This window comes from Agelaius tricolor, unplaced genomic scaffold, assembly GCF_023055355.1.
Source record: "Agelaius tricolor isolate 1412-34295 unplaced genomic scaffold, bAgeTri1.0.p SCAF_11, whole genome shotgun sequence".
Lineage (NCBI taxonomy): Eukaryota > Metazoa > Chordata > Aves > Passeriformes > Icteridae > Agelaius > Agelaius tricolor.
In genome coordinates, this window is record NW_027269271.1 from 13,607,004 (window position 1) to 13,623,319 (window position 16,316).

At 38.2% G+C, this 16,316-nt stretch overlaps 1 long non-coding RNA gene across 1 annotated transcript in view; it reads right to left on the reverse strand.

The window, feature by feature from the left end:
• Positions 1 to 16,316, reverse strand: part of LOC139594303 (uncharacterized) — an 88,267-nt gene that overhangs the window by 30,356 nt on the left and 41,595 nt on the right. The window contains exons 3-5 of the long non-coding RNA XR_011680591.1: positions 6,877 to 7,019; positions 6,696 to 6,757; positions 4,290 to 4,460 (exon numbers count right to left, since the gene is read on the reverse strand). This is a non-coding gene — a long non-coding RNA (uncharacterized lncRNA). The remainder of the gene's footprint in view (positions 1 to 4,289; positions 4,461 to 6,695; positions 6,758 to 6,876; positions 7,020 to 16,316) is intronic.

Here is a 16,316-nt window from a genome sequence, read left to right on the forward strand (position 1 = left end):
TGAGACCTATGTGTGATTCTGACAGCTGATATTTGAGAAAAAACAAGGATAACTTAAAAATCCTAACCAACTGCATTAAAATGTAATCAAGAAAGAGAGTGCTAAGATTAGCTCTGCCAGCACAAGACATCAGCAAGGCACGTGGGGGTACCCAGGGACACAGGTGGATAAATATGTGGCACACAGCCTGGGAAGGACCCCACACATCTCATGCCATCAAATGGGGCTGAAATTCAGCAACAGCACACAACAGTTACTGAGTGCCCTGGAGACACCATATTCGCCTCATTCCTCTAGAAAATAAGGCAAAAAACCCTTGCCAGAGTGCCACAAAACAACAAAATCAAGCTACATACTCAAAGCCAGAGTTCATTTTAAACAATAAAACGTGGAAAGAGATTAGAAAACAAGAAGCAGCCACTGTGAACGACAGCCAGAGGAGGCTATCAAAGCCAAGGCACAGACAGCTACAGTCATTTGCCAATGTACAGATTCACTCCAAGCTCCACTTAAAGCTATCACCGCCTCTACAGAGTACAGGCAAGGAACCAGATTTGCCCTAAAAGGCTATACAGGACTCTTTTACATACACTTTTGCTAATACACAACAAAGTACTTCATACAGCACTTTTGTTGCTTCATTTTAGCAGTTCTCTCACATTATCTAGATGAGAGACAATTGCACAATGGCAGGTAAATCTTGTTAGAAAGCATCCTAAATTATAGGGAAGATCTTGCCTCTAAAACACACAGAAAAGATCACAAGTCTATGTTGTGCATGCTGAGGTATTCTGCCTGGGATTCTTTAAAGAGAATTTGGTGAGGAAGAGACTTGCAGCTTTTTGAAGCAGTTTCCTTCAGTACTGCCAAATTTCAAATTACTTTTCTTTTCCTGGCAGCTGTTAAGGAACTGGAGTTACTGGAGCAGATTATCAGCCATCAGACTGTCTTCTATAGCAGTCAGCACAGTCCCAAGCCCACAGGAGTTTGGTGGATGTGTCCAGCTGCTGGTCCAAACCCAGGGACTGTGACATGACCCTGAATGTTTCAAGTTTGTGCACATTTCTGCATTATTTCAGAGATTCCTCCATTCCAGAGTACCCTTAACAGGGTCTAGGTCACTTCTGTACCACAGCTCATACAAATTAACTTCTTACATATTTCTGTCAAGCTAATGGACAAAATTCAAAGAATGTACAACCTTAAAGACATTTTAATGTGTTATTTTCAACTGCCTTATTTAAATGGGATCATTTTTTTAAAGCAACATCTTATATCCTTGAGTCATATTTGTTAATTCCCTATTAAAATGCACCCCCTTTCTCACTAATAGAGTGTTTTAAATTATGATCACACATTTTTAAATTCCTACTTCCAATTAATCAAAGCCATAATTCTCAGAAACTTAAGCACAGGTTTCATTCCAAATGCAGACAGCTCCCATATTCTATGTGTTTTACACATATTTCAGAGAATGCAAGTTAAACAATATTTAACCAGTCTAAGATTAAAGTTTATTTCCACTGACTTGAACTACTTTTGAATGTGGAAAGACCCAACAGTTCTCAGTGGTGACTAGCTCAGTCTTTTTGCAGTCTCAGATATGCTACTGACATGCCCAAATGTAAAGGAATGCCAGCAATTTCAAGTTAAATCAGTTTGGTTAGCTAGATGTTACTACCAATGTTAATGCAGCTCTTCAATGCCTGATCTCATTTTTATTTTCAAAATGCTTCTTATTCCCCGTTGCTGAGAAAACCTGGCTGTGTCTATAAACTCTCTCATTAAATGTTTTCAAAGCTAAGCAAGGTAGCAAAAAGAAAATTCTTCCTCCTACCTTTCATCTATAATTGTCTTTGAAATTATCTAAATACATTGGCTGTAAATTTGGGCATTTTTGAAAAAGAATATTTAGACAATAACATGAATTAAAGTTTTTTTGCCATCTTTAAAACACTGCTCTCATAAATATCTGTAAAAACAGTCTCATTTAAGTCCTGGAAAGATGCAATGCAACCTGCCTGAATAACATATTTAGGGAAATACAGATGAGGTTCTGGATTTCCAGCTGCAATAAGACAGAAAGCTTCAGAATCATAATCCAAAGAATCCTTACTAGTTCTTGCAGGTTTTTTTAATACTTCATTAAGAGGTTAACACAGTAGTAGTTAGATGCATAAATAAGATATTTTCATTACAATCTAACAAAATCACAACTGTAACCATGATTCATTTTTTTTTAATAACTTTAGTTCTCCAAGACTTCTGATCCTAATGGGGCAATCATGCATCACTGCTGTGTTCCAACAGAACTATTAGGCTCTGTGCTGTGCTAGTGTAATTACAGTCTAATGGTTTACGCTATCATAATGGTACTAAATATTTTACTAAACAAAGTACAATATCTAAGAAGTTATTTAAATTGTTCCAGCTTTAAGATCGTACATCAAAGAAAGAACTGTTCCTTTCTTTCTGAATTGAGAGCAACAAAGATGTCAAAATTAGTTTCTTGTTTCTCTTAATAAAGTGCTTAAAAGATAGCATTAGAAGCAGAGTTTAAAAATTACAGCAAAAAATTACTTCGTATAAAATGAAAAGTAAAATATTTTGAGGCATTTGGATGCTCTGCTTCAGCAGTGTGGCACAGCTTAACAAAGGACATAGGAACACTCTATTCAGAGTCTAAGTGGGATTTTTAAATCAGAATTTCTGACTATTTACTTTAACAAACCCTTTAATAAAAATCCCACTCTGTGCAAGTGTAGCAAACCATAAACTAAGCACGAGGTACCACCATGATGGTGCAGCTGTGGTCAGTGGCAGCAGAGCCCCTGGCCAGGCTGTGCCTGACAGGAGCAGGGTGACCTGCCAGCACCTCAGCACATTCTGACTCACAAAATAACCCCATGAGCTGAGTCAGACTAATTCTGTAAGGAGGGACATTCAAACAGGCAAGGATTTGTCAATCCTGCCATTAACATACCAGAGTAGCCCCAGCTGCACCCTGCAATGTGCTGCCTTACTCCCTTGGACAAAGCCAAAAATATCTGTAACTCCAAAAGGAGCATTGAAGTTAGTACTAAAAGTGCTCAAAACTTCTAAGATTGCCTCCAGAACTCCTGAAATTGATTTTTAAAGATCTACTTTGCCAAAAGCTAATTTATTCTTAAATCAATTCGCTGGTTTTATTTAAAAACCCTTATTTTTTTACTTCTAGCTAAAGTATTAATTTACAGTGTTTTTCAAACACTGTTTTCTTGGAATATATTTTCTTTTTCCCAAAAATCAGGACTTTTTTCAGAAAAGGTTTTTTGAATTTGGACTAGGACACCAGGGGTTTTTTTCCAAAATTTTGTTTACTACTCTAGTATTTTCTACAACACTGGTCTGCTTAAAAAAAAAGCAAAAACATGTTTGTACTATCTAGAGAACATTTTGTACAGCTCATAACTCCATGATTTAGGGACTGTCAAGATCTAGATCACTTTGTACCTAGATAATAAATTAGTTCTTTTAAAACAAATAAAATAAAACTTGTCTTTTACCTGGCACAGGAACTTTTTCAAAAATGTGAAATATTGTGAATTCAGTAATTTGGCAGTAAATAATCTTTGAGCTTGTACCAAGATACTAATACCAAGAACTAATTATTGCCCATCCTGTAAGTGAGCAGCTGTAACTTTCTAACATTGATGATACATTCTCTTCCTAGCCATGCTCTGCTCAAGTGTAGAGGCACCTCTCCAGCAAGCACTCCTAAAGGACTCACTATCTGCACTATGTTTAAAAAACAAAAAAAAAAACCAAACACACAAAAAAAAAAACCACAACAACTCAGACATTTGTTAAGGAAAAATGCTACTTAAACCAAACTACTCCAGCAAAATTATCCAATTCTGCCAAAAAGCATTGAAAATGCACCTAAGGCTTTTATTTCTCATTTAAATTAGGAAATATTTAAAAAAAAATACAGATACCAAAAAAACCCAAATAGAAAATCTGTTTTCTAAAGATCTTTAAGATTTATTGATACAGTATACACACCTAACTTATTACTCTTAGATAATTACCTAACACAATATTCTTCTTACATGGAGAGGTTTAATTTTAATTTACAGTTTAATTGTCCTACTTAAAGTAAGCCTGTCACCTGTGTCACTTGGTGGCTCATAACTGTAATCCTCATTTAATTATTTACTTCAAGGGAGCATTTTAATTATAGACATTACAGTGTGTGTAGAGTAACTCACACTGGAGGGCAGTGACAATTGATACAGTAGAGTACTCACCTGAATTTCCAGTGGCCACAACTCCACGTGCAGTGGCTCAGCTGCAGAGCCCACCTAGACTGGTGAGAGATGCTCTTCACTTCTCTGGCCTAGGACCACATTTGGGGTGCCTGAGAACAGGCAGGGCCACCAGGGCACAAAGAGCTTGGATTACTACTGCAAGGCTCCCAGCTGAAATATAAATGAGACAATAATGACTTCTCACATCTACACTTGACCCTGCAAATCACCCTTGAACATGGCAGTGGGCACACAGCACTGGCTCCGGGGTGAGGTCACCACTGTGGCCCATTCCTGTGGGGATCACTAATGGAGTGGCAGAGCATGAGCTTGCCTCTGATTTATTTCCTGAAATTTCAGCAACCAGTGATTTATGGGTTTCCTAAGACAGGGGCCCCCTATAAGCTTCTTTTCTTATAGCCATCAGTTGACCCATATTGTATGAAATTATCTAATATCTACACAAACTAGGTATATTTTTAGCTTTCAAAGGATCACATTGCAACAAGCTCCATCATTAAAAAAAAAAAAAAGATAAAGAAAAGAAAAAACCACTGCTTTGTGTTTGCTACAAATTCGCCAGATTTGTGGGTTTGTTGGCTATTGCTGGGTCATCTTCACAGTAATTTTAGCTTCCAAGGCAGACATTTCATCATCACACGAGTGGCACTATGCAACTTCCCTGCTCTGGACCAAGCAATAATTTTCATTGCCTGAAGTCCCAATAGGCAACTTTAAAAACAGTGAAAATACTTCAATTCTCAACATATTTGACACAATAGGATGCATTTCTCTGCAGGTACACCCAGCCAGAAGGGATGGTAAGGGATGCCTTGTCCCCAGGCTTGCCAGCAGGTGACTAGGGCTCTCTGCCAGGACAGATGGGGACAAGGAGCTGCCCAGCCTCCTGTTCTACACACTACACAAAGATGTGCCAGAGTGAAAGAGCCCAGGTTCTGCAGAAGTCCCGTTTTTACCATTAAAACACTTCCAGGATTTGTGGTTTCCCTGATTTACTGTTCAGCACTCCTGACTTGCACATCTTGCTTAATGTCCAGGCAGCTCCATGGGCAGTCAGGGGTGTTTCCAGCTGGGATCCTGCTCTCTTGGAGAAGCTCCTTCTGCAAACTCCCTCCTACCCAGGAGGAGACACCAAAGCACTGTCTCCCTACCAGGAGAGAGCTGGTGGGATTTCTGAGGGGTACAGCTCTCCAGCACATCCTGCAGTGCAGAAGGGGGACATTGGGCACCTGGGAACTGTAGGCCACCTGGTTCTGAGGTAAGTGCCTCTCACAGTAGTCACTTCATTATTAACAACCTCCATATTGTCATAAGATGCTTATCTTTTTCAATAAACAGAAACAGTTACTGAAGGTTTTGTTTGGTGCCTTTTTTTTTAATATTGGGATGAACCCAAAGATTGCTTTCTTTAGTATCTACCTTTCTTCAGTGATTAATGTTTTTTCATGAGCAGTGTCATTACATACAATTTTTATCATCTAGATTGTTCTATTGTATTCAGCAACCCAGAAAAAATTTCCTCTTTCTCAAGAAGTAACCTTCAACCTACAATTTGTCTGCTGCTTCTTACAGTATCCTCTGTACAGCCATGGCCCCTAACAACTGAGGGCATTCAGCACGTTCCTGTACTGAGTATATCACATTTCCCATCTGAAATTGCTTACCTCATCAGTCACTAAGGGCCCAGTTTGGAAGTCATTAAAAATAATGAGAATGCTGGCACTTCTCCCAGCAATAATGGCATTGGATTCTGTGTTGCTTTTATACTTTAAGACATTTGTATATATCCACAAATCATTTAACTCTTATCTTTGTACTAGCTTTAATGAAACTAATGGCTGCTGAAACTGCGTGGGTTTTATTCTACTTTTTATTTAAATAATCTTCTGCCCACTCCATCATAAAACAACACAAACACTTACACAGCATATTGCATCACGAAAGCCCCAAAGTGTTTACCAGGATCACTCTATCCACCACTAAAATGCAAGCACTTCTCAGTCAATAAACACTTCAGCTGACAATAAAGCCACAAGAGAGTTTTCAGAAGGAAAGCTGAAGAGCAACAAATACAACTTCCCCAAAATAAATTTAGAGCCAAGGTCTTGCATTTTCATCTCCATCTGTATCTACTTTAGCCTTTCCCTCCTATGACCATGCAAAAAAAAAAAAAAAAAAACAAAAAAAAATCTAACTCCACATACTAATTGTTGGAAAACACATATTAATGCATATTAAAACCTTAAAAGATTCACCCTTAATAGTCAAGGTCTAGCTCAGGGCTAATGTAAATTTCTTATCGCTATGCTCTTCCTGATAGAAACACATACAATTTACATGGTTTGAAATAAATAAGAATAATACAAATATGGAAAAAAATCTCACCTTCTTTAGATGTGTGTTTATTTGCTTCAGGCATACATTTGAACTGTAGATTAAAAACAGACCTGTCATGAGGACAAACACAAAAGTTACAGATCCAGCACTGCTGCATAGGAAATGTGATATTTCAAACTCACAGAAATCAATGACAGTATATAAAATTACTCTTACATTTTGACATCACCTCCTCACAGAGGAGGTGTCTCTAAGATGCAAAGGACTTGAACTCCAGTCACCCTGGAAGTCCATCCAGAGTGTGAAATATCCAGAGATCCTGGACTGCTGCTGAAAGCTCTGTCCTATTAAAAATCACTGTGACTTAACAGACTGATTTACCTAGATAGGAGCATAAAGAAAAGGCAGGTGCAAGTCAAATAGCAATAATTCTAACCAATAATAAAACTACAAGTACCAGACGTAATAAAAAAGTTCCCCAAATGCTTCATAAGGTGAACTTTAAAGGTGTTTTGATGTTATTATCAGTATATGTGAAAATCTGAAAAACATTACCACTGCATAGAAGTTAATCTAAAAGCCCATTCTATAAGGTTATTAAAAAAATATTTTTAAGGCTGTTAAATGTTTAATACCTTTGCAAAGTATTTTCTTTGCATTTATTTTTAAGTGCTGGATGAGGTCTGCTTTTAGAACACATCATCTCAAAATATTTTAAGCCATGTTACAAATACCTTACCAAGCTACAAAAGAAATTACCCAGCCATCCTTAGCAGTAACTATCATTAGTTTGATTTTTTAAATCAATTAGATCAAGGAATGAAATGACATCAAATTAGCTATATGATTACCAATCTAGTTTGAAATTATCTACCACCTATCATCCACAGAACTACTAGTACAAGCTACACAATTTAAGCAATAGGTGCAAATGCTCAGGCATCATAAGTGATCCCACCATTTTAAGACATGAGAACATCCTTATGCAGCCCAAATAAGGGAAGAAGAACGTCAAAATTGATTTGAAGATAATATTGAACATCAAAGACAAATAACATTGTGGCAATTTTATTAAACTATAAATACGTTTTTAGAATATTTGGGGAAATTTTATATTCTGTTTTCTCCTGCAGTGAATGGCAAAAGGAAGATAGTAGTTTTCAGATACCAAAAGCCTGTCTGTGGCTCATTATCCAATTAATTTATGTGAGTAAATTAGCTGAATCAAGCTAAATGACAGCTAGGTGCTCCAAAAAAGCTAGTAGTATATCACAATAAGGGGCTTTCAGAAAATTAGATCAGTGCAGAGGTCTTTCCTTTTGAATCTTCGAAACACATTAAAAGACACTTCTATGTTCACTTTCAGAAAAATAAGCATTTAAGAAAGGGATGACAAGTTATTCATATTCAGAAACTCACTGAGAAGATTACAGGTGTTATAGTAGCAGTGGAGAGTTTCATGGCAAAAGCATGACAGAATTTTTTCATCCAGATGCTCTTCCACTAAATGGAAAAGATTTCTCATACCCATTATCTCAGATGTCTCTCTCCTCTCTTTCTTCCTCGAGGAAAAAGGAGACAGCTTGGTAGCTCTGTTCTTCCATCCCCTCTTACCACTGCACCTGCTGCACCCATTTGAAAACATCCTGCCATCCAAGGTGCTTCTTTTTACACTGAGACAGGATTGACACTAGGGACAGCTCAACCAATCTTGTTAGTCTTTTATGAAATTACATGGGATCACTGCTTTTTAAGGCCTTGTAAGAATCCTGTTTTGGCTTTGTGCAAATGTAGGATAGTACAGGGGATCACACAGGACTTTAAAAACAGCTGAACAACTAGGGAGAACTGAATCTGGATTCATCACATTGGGAGCAGAGTTAGAGATTTAGTGCCAGGTAATGTAGAAAAAAAAATATAAACAGCCCCCTTCTGTTTGAATCTAAGCATCAATTCTAACTAAACTTCAGGGTTAAAATCTGATCTTAGGCAAAATAATCACATAAAAGCTCTAACTAAACTCCTAAGCGTGAACTCTGCTGCAATGGGGAATACACACACTCAGGCTGCACAGAAGCTTCCATTATGTGAAAAAGAAAAAAGCACAGCTTTTCTTCCCACTGAGATGCTTCTCACACTTTTTCATTTTAGTGGTGGTTTGTTTTCCACTCTCCTCTCTCCTGTCACCTCAGACAATGGCAGTTCAAGTGGATAATACAAGCAGAGGGGACATTTCTAATTCATCTCACTCGTCTCTCATTTTTTGTTTTTGTTGCTATTGTTTTACATGCATCAAAATGAGAATTTTGCCCAAGACACTGTGTGTATGAGAGTCTGTGTCACTCAGAGATTCTGAGCACCAGGTATTCATTGATGGCTTTCAAGTAGATCCTGAAGTGGCAGCCAAGAATTTACAGCTGAGGGAGCTGAGGCCGCTTAGTCTGGAGAAAAGGAGGCTGAGGAAGACCTTACCACTCTCTAAAACTGCCTGAAAAGAGGCTGCAGCAAGGTGGGGCCAGTCCTGGAAAAGAAGCAATAGCATGAGAGGAAATGCCTCAATTTGCACTAGGTGAGATTTAGACTGGTTATTGGGAAAAAGTTCTTCACTGAAAGAGTTGCCAAGCACTGGAACAGGCTGCCCAAGGAAGCAGGTGTGTCACCATCCCTGGAGGGATTTAAAAGGTGAGTAGATATAGCACTCAGGGACATGGTTGGGGTGGTCTTGGCAGTGTTGGGTTAATAGTCAGACCTTTGAGGACTTCTCCATCCTAATGTTTCTGTGATTCTATCTTCCCAAAATATTGCACATCAGCAGGAAAAAAAAAAAATCAAGCCTTTGGTTTTCACATCCAAATGTTAGTTAAGAAAGTGTTTAACCATGGAGACATTTTCAGAAAATTAGTTCATAGTCTTTGCACCAGGTAATCAGAAGAAGTTTTAAACTCTGATTATGCAATTAAACACAATATACTCTTGCAGCTGCCATTTATCACACTGCTACCATTTCAAGTAACCTGGCCAACAAAATTGTCTGGTACCTAGGAGTGAAAAAATGAAAAGGATAATGTTCTGTAGGAAAACAGGTCTATCCAACATTTTATAGTGCTAAAAGTACCCTCGGGACTTGTTCTGATACCTTGTAATTATGCACACATATCCTGATTTATGGTCCATGTCTCCCAGCTCAAAGTAGTATGCACTCTGTTTCATATCTTGCCCTATTTATGTGTAAAATACTCAAGTCTGTAATGCCATAAAAGAGAGGACAGGCTCATTGCACATGTTACTATTGATTTCATATGAGCATAGGCATAATCTAATGATCCTTTTCAACTAAGGATAAATACGCACAATTTAGCCTTAAACATATTCAGTGTCAGATCATTTCAACTGCTGCCTTTGAGAAATATGCCTGTGATGTTAAAGATCTCTGCTGTCCAGCCTCCTCCTTAAGACTGTAGAGAGTGTGGCAAAGGAGACAAATTTGTCCAAACTGGAAACGGGACAAGAAACACTGTCAGCTGTGTATCAAGACACATATCTGCTTCAGCCTAAGCTAGTCAATTCATGTTCCACAACTTCCCCCTGCTTCTCTCCACCTCCACATGACTCTGTTCTCTCACTGACCACCTATGTAATTAATGAAGAAAAGAGAATCCACCTTGTCCAAGTGAGGACTAGGAAAGAGAGATGTGGTTGATAGGAAAATTAGTAATCATTTCACCTGTAACAATTACTGGAAGTATCCTAATACGAGGTATATGCAGGTCCATTTCAAAAGAAGAAAGGACAACCTGGTTTAGACAAAGAGATCTGATTTTCATTCCCCAAGTCTGCTCTGAAATGCTCACACAACCACTGGCACATGGCTGAAATCCTCTCTTTGGAGACAGAGAGCAAAGGAGGCACCCAACATTTATTTGCTAGTGGGTTGTTTCATTTTCTTAGATTAGTGTGTTTTTTTTAATTTTCTACCAGTTTCAAAATAACAGACTACATGCAGATTTAATGTTGTGATGTGTTTCTGCCCAACTTTTACATGCTAATCTTTAAAAAAGGAAATGTGGTGAGTGCAATGGAGTGGCCTTAGCTGCTGTCTGTACAAGCAAGAGCAGGAATCTGCATGTGCTAACAAAGGATGCAAAGACCATAGCAGGAGAAGGGTCTTCAAATAACTGTGGCTAAAAATCTAATTTTTTTTTCCTAACATATCTTAAATTTGGTTGACTCTCGGGTGCATATTTATTAACACCTTTTGCAGAAAGAAGAAGGTTTTGCAGTGTTCTTAAAATAATTTTGAAAAAGGACTCAGTCAACATAAGGTCCAGTTTATCCACAAAATAAGCTCATGTTTTGCTGACAACTTTTTCAAAAACAATATAACTTGTAGGCTGAATTCAAGCTTTATTTCATTTCACAACACAGCTTCAATTCTGTTTTTGTCAGTTCTGACAAACCTGGACCTGTTTCCTACTTGTATGGATGCAATTAAATATGTACTAATGTACCAATAACAAACTTGCATTATTAACAATCACTGAAACATAATTTGCAACTCCCAGAAAAGGCTACAACCCAAACCTGAAAAGTTTTTGTATTAAACTACATCTACTGCACCTTGTTTATGCTCTTCTTAGTGATAGTTTCACCAAGTTTTCTTACATTACAATAGAACGACTTTGTTCCTATTCAGATTCAAGTAAGTTTTTCATCTTCATTCTGGGATTGGTGCATGAATTAAGATGTACATCAAAAGAATATTTTTCCCCACATGTGCAGAAACCACAAAATTTGTGGAAAATGAGCGGCCTAGGGAAAGGTTTAAGGAATTCTCATGCTTTTTCAGCAAGTTCATATAGATAGCTATGCAGTCAATTTTGTGACTAACCTAACCAAATATAACCAAGTGACACTTGTATTTAATAACCTCTTTCAGGAACCATCTAATCTGCATACATCTCACTTTCCATACTTTAAACTTTCTTTTTTTTAAAGCAGGATTGCTTTTCATGACCTATTATGAATCCTTTATGAAAAGTTCCATTATCCATGCCTAATAACTTTTTCCTTCTCTTTTTTATTTCTTTTTTTTAAGGGTATCTGCATTCCTTCCAAAATAAGATCATTTTTCTTGTCACCCCATGAATTTGTTTAGTGTTCCCTATTTCAAAGGCCTTATATATTTAAACAAGTAAGGGCTCTGGTGCACCATCATGCACCAGATGTAGCCTAGAAATAATTTTATCCATCCAAATTCAATTAGGTGCTGTGACAGTAAGGAGCAAAACTAGATTCCTTAAGACAGGACCCAATATTCTAATGACAGTCAATACCTCCCTCCTTTTATGTGTGAGCTCTCTGATTATTATTATTATTAATCTTGATTTTTGGGAAACTGAACACTGGACAGGGTGAAGGACTAAACTGTGCCTCTGCAGCCACTGTGCTGAACTGAATGAACTGAGTGCAGGAAAACAGGAGTGGAACTTTTAATGATCTCAGAGAGACTAAGCCATGGAAATAAAGTTCTTATCAACACACTGCCAACAAATTGATAAACCAGATGCAGAACAACTTCTTTTAAAAATAAATTATAAAAAATTAGAGGACAGAAAGAGACAGACTATTCATAAAAGCAGACTAGAGAGTTTAAATATTTTTTGGTTTTCATGCAATTTTCTTATGATGTTCTCATCAGAAGATGAGAAATGAACCAAGAAATTCTTGAACTATTTACTTTCATGGAACAAAGGAGATATGACAGAAACAATTGTCCATATAGATGATTTTAAAACTTTCCTTAGTGCATCTGAAAACCCACCTACAAATAACAAAGGTAGAAGCAAACTTAAGTAGTGTGAAGCTATAGTACACATCTCAATAGCATAAAAATAACCAATGAAAGTTTCTACAGCAAATCAAATTCACAAAATAAGCTTTCTACAGCAAATCAAATACACAAAATAAGCTATCACCACGTCAAAATCAAATATTTTTACAGTAATATTCTATAGGAAAAGTCAAAATAACAAATGCCCTGATTCAGAAAATTAGAGACTGTAATGGCATTGCTACTTTCTAGCCATCTGGATCCACAGAGATATTTCATACTGCTAAGAACTAGGGCCTAAACTGAAACCAGAAGGACAAAAGAGAGAAAGATGGACATAAGAGAGTCATTTAGCCTCAACAGCCCAAAACTGTCAGGAGTCTACCATTTTTAGCTTGTAAGATAGAGCATGTATTTAGCATCTGAAAAGTCTGGATTTTGTAATAAGCACCAGACTCAATCTTAATGTGCAGAGGATACAGCCTCTTTGTATGGCATTCAATACCATCATACTTGATCATATAAGAAGAGCCATTTAGACTTCACTTATTGAGCAACGGCTCATCTACAAAATATCAGCGTATAGAAAAAGCAAAAGAACACATTACAAAAGGATATCCAGTCCTCCCGATAAGACTTTAAAGCAATATATAATATACCCTGGATTAATATCATATTAATAGCTATGGCAAACTCATACCCTTCCCATTTCAATAGCCTGAGCCAAATAGGGAATGCATCTGACTATCTTTTCAGTAGTTCTACTTTTTAAGTGTTATATTGAATCAGGTCAAGCAGAACCCAAGATACTTTATTTCAAGGCTATTTCAACAGTTAGAGCTGCAATTTAAATAGAAAGCGAATGGTACTGTTCTCTGTACTTTAAACTATTTTAATAGTTTAAATAAATGAAAGTTATTGAAACTGGTTTCCAGAAACGAACTTGAATCATGCACAAATGTGCTGTTTCAATACAGAATAAGATCAGCAGTGCAGAAATGAATTACATTAAAAAGCAAAAATATGCTAAATCAGACAAAGAATTGAAACTCCAATACATCACAGGTGATTCTCCAGTAGCACATGTTTCCACCCAGAATACACCTCTTGCACACAGAAAGCAGAAAATGAAAAGAAATGCTAATCCATGCAACAATGCAGCTTCACAGAAGCAGTGAAGGGCTTCAGTTGGGTCCTTAAAAGCAGTCATTGGGCAAAATGAGATACAGTAGGATGCAAAGGGAATAGGCAAGTGACTCAAAGATAGGTCCCCACCTTCTTCTCTACCCTGCTGTCCACACTCCAGGAAATAGATGCCTTTAGCATTGCTAGAGTACATATAGGAAAATATATTTGAGAAATATATATATATATAAATAAGTATATATATTTGAGAGGTTACATGGTGGTGCTTCAAAGCATGGTGTTACTAAGATCATTCTCTCACTCTCTTTTTCATTTCTTTTTATAGACACCGACCTATGAAGGAAGGACCTTGCTGACTGGAGCAGTTTCTCTGCTGAGATGTGCTGTTGGCATAGAGCTGGCAAAATGATATTAAATTTTAATAGAAAGCTTAGAAGTTACCTTTACTTAAATACAAAAGCACGCACATACTCCACTCAGAGTGGAAGAGCAACTGAACAGAAAATACAAGTAAGTGTCTGTAACAACAACTTCTTCCTTAGCTGCAATAAGAGTCATGTTCAAGTAGGTATTGCCTCATGCTCCCAGGCCAATTCATCACTGCATGGGAGGAACAGGAAGAGCTGGTAAGCCAAGCACCCTTGTGCCAGGCTCCCCAGCACCCTTGTGCCAGGCTCCCCAGCTGTGCTCAGAAGAGCCTGAGGAGCGGCAGAGCCCCCAGGCAGTGCCCACTCCCTGCCACCACACTGCACAGCCACACTGCCCAACACAGCCCTGGAGAACATGTTCCTACAGCAAACCTTGGTCACAGACCCACCACAGATTTCAGTCTTAGGTACCCATGTTTTATATTTCAAAATAGAACTTTAATCCTCACAACCTACATCAACTAACCTTGGGAATGCTAAGGTTTATAATCACAAAAGCTTAGGAGGTCCCAAAATTTCCTCATCCAGCAGGCATGCCCAGAAACATACCAATTCCAGCAGGTTGGGAAATTCCCATCTTTGAGGCCTGAGCTTCATTAGGAACTGCAAAGAGTTACTCCCCCTAACATTTTGCCCAAGGATATCAGTCCCATAGGCAGGCAGTACTTTTACCTAGAGAGGTTCCATGCAAAAGTGCATCAGCAAAGATCTTTGTCAAAATCAATTGTCATCATCACTGTGACTAATCCTGCACTCTTACTAACAAGAGTGCAATCCTGCACTCTTCCATCTCAGCTAGTATGTACAGAATTCAGATACCTATTTCAGGAAAGTGCACTGAACATAAAGGGTTTGAGCAAGAACCCAATGACCAGATATTGCAATTACTCACATCCTGGCTGTAAAGTCCCCTTACAAACACACACCTAGCTTCACTTGCAGCTCATTCTGTGTCTGGTGTGAAGGAAGGGGAACAATTATACTATCTCAAATCATCATTATTGTTTCAATGATTGCATTAGCATTCTCAAAGCATAAACCACCCACAAAACATTTGAGGCAGACATCTAATGATGGATTTTCCCAACAGAGAAAGCAATTCCTCTAAGCAATAAAACAGTCTGTGAGAAATCCTGCAGTCATAAATCTAGTATTTCTCATTACAAAATTTACATCAGCCACGAAGTGATTACTTCTGAAATTACAAACCCTTGTGGGCAGAAATATTAGTGGGTTACCAATTGCCATTCTCATGAGTCATGAGAAAAGCAGTTCAAGTCATTATAGTCTTGTAAAAAGCAAAATATCAAAAGAATTCATAGTCTTATTATAGACAGAAAGTTTAGGGCATCCACATAACAAGTATCTAGGCATCAAAATACAAAGGCCAGCAGTAAGTTCCCACCGAAACTTTCAAAGGTTACCAAGTAATATCCAAGCAATACAGGTTTGTATTGCTTAGATATTACTTGGTAATATTACTGTTGTATATATACAACCTTTCAACATACCTCCACAAAAGCAGTACCTAGACCCTTCAAACCTCCCCAGCTTTCCCCACATGGGAGGATGTGCAATGCAAAGTGCAGAAAGGAAAGAGAGGTAAGAGAGAGAGAAGAAGGGAGGCATCCAAGGCCTTCCACTCTTGCAGAACACAGGCAGTGATTTCAGTTCCCCAGGGGCAGGGCAGCACTGCCCCCCTGGCTCCCACCTGTGCCAGGTGCTGGAGGCATACAGGATGTGCAGCACGAGGGCAGGTCCCATGCTGCAGCAGGGGAGGGGGGCAAGGGAGGAAGGGGGACCATGCATGAACAAGTTTGCCCAGCTTGCTTGATTCTGAAACACGTATATCCCAGGACTTGTCAGGGAGCTGACATATCACTCAGTCTGAGGATAACTATCCCACAAAAATACTTTGGCTCATCTTTTTCTTCTTGCAGCCTTCTCTTCCCTGGGTGCTGCAACCTAGCAGCAACCTAAAGGGCTTTATGGACCACTGGGCTTAAACCAAACACTCTATTAGAGAAAGCATGTCCTCCAACACTGTGCTTGGGAAGAGATAAATGTTACATATTCCTTGAGGAAAACTAAGATACTGCACAAGCACCTTCGACACAGGATGGATCATTCTATTGAGTGAATAGAACCAAAAATAAAATAAAATCTATTTAACTCATCTGGACTCGCACGTCACATACGTTAAGAAACTCTTCTAGTTTAACTGCAGAGAAAGCAGGAGAGAGATGTTTTCAAGCAGATATACTC